We start from the raw sequence: 7,393 nt of genomic DNA, 5'->3' as shown, positions 1-7,393 counted from the left end.
GCTGGTCGAACGAGAACAATATTCTGTCGACCTCTCAATATGGTTTTTGTGAAGGGCGTTCAACTATAACTCAATGTCTTAATTTGTTTCTTATATTGAGTAAATATACTGTTGTGTATAAAGGAACAATTCACCGTGCCTTCATGGATCTGTCCTCTGCCTTCGACTGTGTTAACAGGGGGAGGCTGTGGCAGACCATGAAGGAGAAAGGTATTGATAAGGGGATTGTGGAGTTCCTTGCGGACCTGCACAATGACACAAGAGCTAACGTGAGGTTTTCATCGACCGGGGAAACTACAGGAAGTTTTAGCATCAACAAAGGAGTACGTCAGGGGTGTATTTTGGCCCCTTTTCTTTTTAACTTTTATATAAATGACCTTGAGGCTGTGTTACAAGAGGTAAAATCAGACTGCCCTAGAGTTGGTCTGAGGGGTATCCCTCTACTTTTATACGCTGACGATGCGGTCTTAATTTCCAGAACTGAAGTTGGTCTACAGGCACTATTGAATGTTTTTAATAATTTCATGTCTGATAGGGATCTTAAGGTCAACAATTCAAAATCTTATATTATGCATGTTGGCCGACAACCAAAGAAGAAGTTCAATTTTAAACTGAATAATGTCCCGATCCCTACCACTCAAACATTCACCTATTTAGGTATCTTATTTGATACCAAACTTAATTGGGCTCCTCACCTGGCCAAGAAAAAGGGGGAAATGACTAGAGCCAATGCTTCCATCTTCAATATTGCGTCTAAACTGGGGAATAAACCAAATGTGGCTATGATGAAATTATACAACTCTAAATCCATAGCCACTGCTGTATATGGTAGTGAGATATGGGGCTACATAAAAGGCGAACAACTACAAATAGTTGAAAATAAATTTTTAAAACGCCTGTTATGTGTCCCATGTAGTACCTCGAACTTAATTGCGCATGAAGAACTGGGCTGCCAGTATCTATCCGACATTGTCGGTTTAAAACCTCTGTTATGCTGGATAAAACTATGGTTAAGTGATGAAATCCCTCTAACACACTTGATTGTGGAAGACCTTATATCAATTGATCATGCCATGTGTGTACCTTGGCTTAAATACCTGAAGTCCCAATTTTTGAAACTTGGTCGCCTGAATCTGTTTGATAATCCGAGGGATATAGTCAAGGGTGATGTAGTAGCAACTAAAAAAGCTTTCTCTATGAAATGTATTGCCCTAAGAGATGAAGTTGAGCTCTTAAAACCTAATGTTAGAAAGTATATTATGCTGAGTACTTGTAACTCTATGGAAAAGTATCTAACATGCTCCTTCACCTCACATGAGAAATTTTTGCTGACCCGATTCAGGCTTAACATTTTCCATCTTCTCTTATTTAGACCCACGGTAGATATTTTTAAGAAACCTGTAGCTCCCTGTGGCTGCGACGGAAAGTCTCCACAGGATATGCTACATTTTATGTTTTTATGTACATTTTATGAATATCCCCGTAGGAGATATCTTCTCACCCTTTTAAAGAAATTGAATTTTAAACAAATTAGACCTGCCTTTATGTACTTACAGATGCTGTACCCGGATAGTGTCCTCCAGGTGTTAGAATTTTTAAAATTGACACTAAGATTTAGAAAATGTTTAGATGAGTAAATGTAACTACCTCTGAACTATCAGTCGCCCATTGCACCAATGCACTTTTTTTCCTGTACTGTTTTGCCTTTGCACTCTTTTATGGAATTTATTTATGTATTGTATATGTGTGTGATTGATTTTGTTATTAATGTGATGTTTTTTTAATATGAACTGTTTATTGATGTGTACTTTTATGGATTGAAAATATCCGAAATAAAGTCATTATCTATCTATACCACTCCACTCCACCCTACTCCACTCTACTCTATGCCACTGCACCCCATGCCACTCCACTGTACACCACTCTACGTCACTCCACTCTATGCCATGCCACTTTACCCTACTCTGCACTACTCTACTCTAGGCCACTGCGCTCTATGTCCCTCTGCTCTAAACCACTGCACTCTACACTAATATACCCCATACCACTTTACTCAAAACCTATGCACTGTACAGAAATGCACTATATGCCAACTACTCGGAACCACTGCACTATACACCACTATACTCAACTCCACACCACTGCACTCTACATCAGTGCACTCTATGCCAGTGCACACTATGCCAATCCACTCTACACCACTCTAATCCACTGTCCACCACTGCATGCTTTGTCACTGCTCTTTACAACACTTCACTCTACACCTCTCTACTTCACTCTACTCCACTAAACTCTGCGGCACTGCACTCTACACCACTCCAGCCTAGGCCACTCCATTCTATGCTAGAGCTCCACACCACTAACCTGCCACTCCTCTCTACCCTACACAATTCTATGCCACTTCCCTCTACTCTGAAACAATCTACTCTATGCCACTGCACTCAATGCCACCCCACTCTATGCTGCACCACTCTCCTCTACTCTGCATCACTCCACACTACACCACAGTGCTCTACGGCCCTCTATTCTAAACCACTGCACTCTATGCCAATGTACTTTACAACACCGTACTTAAAACCAATGCACTCTACACCACTGCACTCTACACCAACTACTCTGCAAGATTACTCTCTCCGCCACTGAACTCTAACTGCTCTACTCTGCACCATTACATTCTATGGCATTGCATTCTATGCCACTGCACTCTACTCTGCACCACTCTACTGCACTCTATACCAATACTCTCTACGCCACTCTACTCTACTCAGCACCACTGCACTCCATGCCACTGCACTCCACACCACTCTCCTCCACACCTCTGCAATCTATCCTGTCCCACTTCACTCTACTCTGAAACAATCTACTCTACGCCACTGCACTCTACACCACTCTACTCCACTCTGTGCCACTCAACCCTGTGCCACTCCACCCTGTGCCATTGCTCTCTACACCACTGCAATTTATGCTGTGCCACTCCATTTTACTCTATTCTGTACCACTCTGCTCAATGCAACTTTATTCTACGTCACTGTACTGTCAGCCAATGCACTCAAAACCACTTTTCTCAAAACCATTGCACTCTACGCCAATCACTACTCTGCACCACTGTACTTTATGACACTTCATTCTAGGCCACTCTACAAACTCCACTCTACTCTATGACTCTCTACGCCATTAAACTCTATACCACTGTATGACACTCTACTCCACTCTATAACACTCCACTGTATGACACTCTATGACACTACTCCACTCTACGCAACTCCCTCTACACCACTCCATGCCACTTTACTCCACTCTTTTCTACAACACACTATTCCGTTCTACTCCTCTCTATGCCTCCCAATGCCACTCTATGCCTCTCCACTCTGATACTCTTCTCCACTCTATGCAACTCCACTTTACACCATACTCCACTTTATGCCATTCCACTTTACTCCACTCTACAACAATCTACTCCACTCTATGCCACTCTACTCTACAACTCTTTACTCATTGCTACACCCTCTACACCACTCCAAGACTCCCTATGTCACTCCACTGTACAACACTCTACTCCACTCTGCCACTCTACACCACTCTATTTAATACACTCAATCCTACTCTACACCACTCCACGACTCTCCACTCAATTTTATGACACTCTACTTTATGACACTCCACGCCACTCTCCATTATGCTAATAACTTTTAGCCAGGCTGAACAGCAGCCATATTGTTGTACAACATGGCTAAAACATATTCGCAAAGCCAATAGCTCTTGCATAGGTGAGATCTATTGACTGTGCCAATGCTTGTTTTAAAACGCAGCCAGTTGATCATAAAAGAAAACAGGATACATTTTTTAAAAATGAGAAGTTTCACAAACCTTTTTAAGCAATAAGCAGTGGTCTAATGGACCACTGCCTACTGCAAAAAAATGTTTTAGCCTACATTCACAAAGTGAAGGGGTCCCCAGGTAATGCGTTACCACCTCCTTTGAGGTGTCAGTAGCCTGTCAATGGTTTGTGACTTTGCAAACTGGAGCCTTTGCAACAGCAAAATAGTTTTGTACATAAGGCAGTCAATTTGGTGATAGACAAAGAGGTTGTTGGGCAAATATTTATAGTATCTCGTGGAATGGAAAGACATTCTCAGCTGGTTGGGTTTTTTATGATATTAGGGTTGGAAGATACCTGAAGAAAGAAACATGGGACAGTGCTGCAACAATCCATCTACTGGAATGCAGACCATTTTTTATTCCAGACTACATCATTTCCTAACACGCCTGGTTCCTTGCTATAAGGCATTTATTTAAACACACTCTGCATCTGTCCACGTCCTCTCTGATCATTCACCAATACTGATCACATTGGAAACAGGACATTTAGGAACCGAATACTGAATGACTGATTAACCACATAACATAAATTATGGACTGGTACTTTCAGGAAAATAAGGACAAGGTAAAGTAGATCTTAAACTAGATTGGCATAATAAGGTGGCTGGGAGGAACTAAGAGCCCTGGTTCGCAACAAGTCAAATGTGAAATACCTTGGCACTCAACGTCTATATGACGTGGAAAATATGGCAGCAAAATTAATAACTACGTTGAGCAAGAGAGGCGTGAAAGATTGGTCGGTACAGGTAGTACAACGTTTCAAAGGATGTATTGTAGAGTCTGATAAATACATAGTACAAGAATTTGAAACATACTAGAGGCCTTTGTATACTTCAAGAGTGGAACCGACTTGACAACAACGCCCACAACAGCAAGGAACTATTTGGCATCGTCAAAGAGCTCTCCAACCCGGAAGCAGAAAACAACTCCATCCCTCCCTCACAGGACCTCTGCGACTCCCTCGCAACCTTCTTCCACCACAGATCACCGACATATACAACAGCTTCCCGACCGCCGACACAAGCCCCCCTCCGGAACCCGCCACCGACACCACCACCATCCTCACCTGGAACCCTACCACCACCGAGGAGACCACCCGCATAATGAACTAGATCCACTCCGGATCCCCATCGGACCCCTGCCCGCACCACATCTACAACAAGGCCGACGACATCATCGCACCGCACCTCCGAGACGTCATCAACACCTCCCTCACCGCCGCCACCTTCCCGGAGAGCTGGAAACACGCAGAGCTCAACGCCCTCTTAAAGAAACCTACAGCAGACCCCACCGAACTCAAAAACTTCCGGCCCATCTCTCTCCTGCCGTTCCCCGCCAAAGTGATTGAGAAAATCGTCAACGCTCAACTCACCTATGCCCTGGAAACCAACGACTCCCTCGACCCCACACAGTTCGGTTTCAGGGCCAACCACAGCACCGAAACCGCCCTGATCGCAGCAACGGACGACATCAGAGCCCTGACCGACAAGGGAGAGACCGTAGCCCTCATACTCCTGGACCTCTCTGCAGCCTTCGACACGGTCTGCCACCGCACCCTGATACGCCGCCTCAGCAACGCCGGCATCAGAAGCAAGGCCCTGGAATGGATCGTCTCCTTCCTCTCCGGAAGGACTCAGAGAGTCCGCCTTCCCCCTTCAGATCCACAGCCACGGAGATCATCTGCGGCGTACCTCAAGGATCCTCCCTCAGCCCCACTCTCTTCAACGTCTACATGACCCCCCTGGCGAACATCGCACGCAAACACGGACTCGACCTTATATCATACGCCGACGACACCCAGCTCATCTTATCCCTCACTAACAACCCCACATCAGCTAGGACCAGACTACATGAAGGAATGAAGGAAGTGGCGAACTGGATGACAGACAGCCGTCTGAAACTGAACACAGACAAAACGGAGGTCCTCATCCTCGGCCCCACTCCCACCGCATGGGATGACTCCTGGTGGCCCCCCGCCCTAGGCAGCACTCCCCAACCCACCGACCACGCGCGCAACCTCGGCTTCATCCTGGACTCTTCCCTCACCATGACCAGACAGGTGAACTCGGTGACCTCGGCATGTTTCAACACCCTCCGCATGCTCCGCAAGATCTTCCGCTGGATCCCCACCGACACCAGGAAGACCGTCACCCACGCCCTCGTCACCAGCCGCTTGGACTACGGGAACACCCTGTACGCCGGCATCACCACCAAGCTGCAGAGGAAACTCCAACGGATCCAGAACGCTGCCGCAAGACTCATCCTGGACATCCCTCGCCACCACCACATCTCCGGACACCTGAAAAAACTCCATTGGCTACCCGTCAACAAGCGGATCACCTTCCGACTACTCACCCACGCACACAAAGCCCTTCACAACCTCGGACCCAAACTCATCAACAACCGCGTCTCCTTCTACACTCCCCCGTGCACTCTGCGCTCCACCGGACAGGCCCTGGCAGCCGTACCCCGCATCCGCAAAGCCACCGCCGGAGGAAGATCCTTCTCTTTTCTAGCAGCGAAGACCTGGAACTCTCTGCCCAGCCACCTTCGCGCCATACCTGACCACCTCTCCTTCAGAAGGCAGCTCAAGACCTGGCTCTTCGAGCACTGACCCCCCCCCCCCCCCCCCCCTCCCAGCGCCTTGAGACCCTTGATTGGTGAGTAGCGCGCTTTATAAATGCGATTGATTGATTGATTGATTGATTGAAGATGACCTTGATGACCACTAGTGGATTGTTTTGGAGCTCTGCGTCACCTTCCTGAGTTATGAAGAGATGGCACTGATTTGGCCAGCAAAGGTAAGAGCTTTTGGTAGTGCTATCCTTGGAGGCGTAACAGCCATTTGATTTGGCAGAGTGGCTTTTTATGTTAGCCATTGTTGACTAAATTGGGGCTCTGACTGAATCTTCTCTATCGGCTTCAGCTTTTGTATAAAAACCTGTTTGTGAGAGTTTGGGGAATTGAATCCTGTCACAATCATTCTCCCTGTATCAAGTTATTAGGCAGAGAAGCCTGCTGTCTCCATTACTCTTTGCCCTGTTAGGGGAGTTGATGGCTTGCCAGGTCAGGAGAGATGTTGGTAGGGAGTCTCTGGTAATCTAGTGAGTGGGATGATCTCTGTTCTTGGAAGATCTACTTTTGTATATAGCAAAATTAGACAGTTCCATAGACTATTAGAAACAGTAAGAACAGTTGGGACATAATAAGGTTTCCAGGTGAACGGGGAGAAGTATGTCATATACTCTGTCCAATGCCCTTTTTTGGTATAGCCTTAAGGATTGTAATATCTGGGGATATATTTCACTAATGACAAAGCCATTTTGTGGAAAGAAACGTGGTTAGAACCCAACTCATCCTCTCCCTGACAAACAAACCAACAATCATCAAAGACAAGTTCCAAGGATGCATGAAGGATGTGGCCGTCTGGATGAACAACAACCATCTTAAACTCAACACAGACAAGACAGAAGTAATCATCTTCCAGAAAGGCAAGGACTCATCGACGACCTCT

The sequence above is a fragment of the Triturus cristatus genome, chromosome 5_2 (genome assembly GCF_964204655.1).
Source record: "Triturus cristatus chromosome 5_2, aTriCri1.1, whole genome shotgun sequence".
NCBI classification, from domain to species: domain Eukaryota; kingdom Metazoa; phylum Chordata; class Amphibia; order Caudata; family Salamandridae; genus Triturus; species Triturus cristatus.
This window is presented reverse-complemented; position numbering follows the sequence as displayed.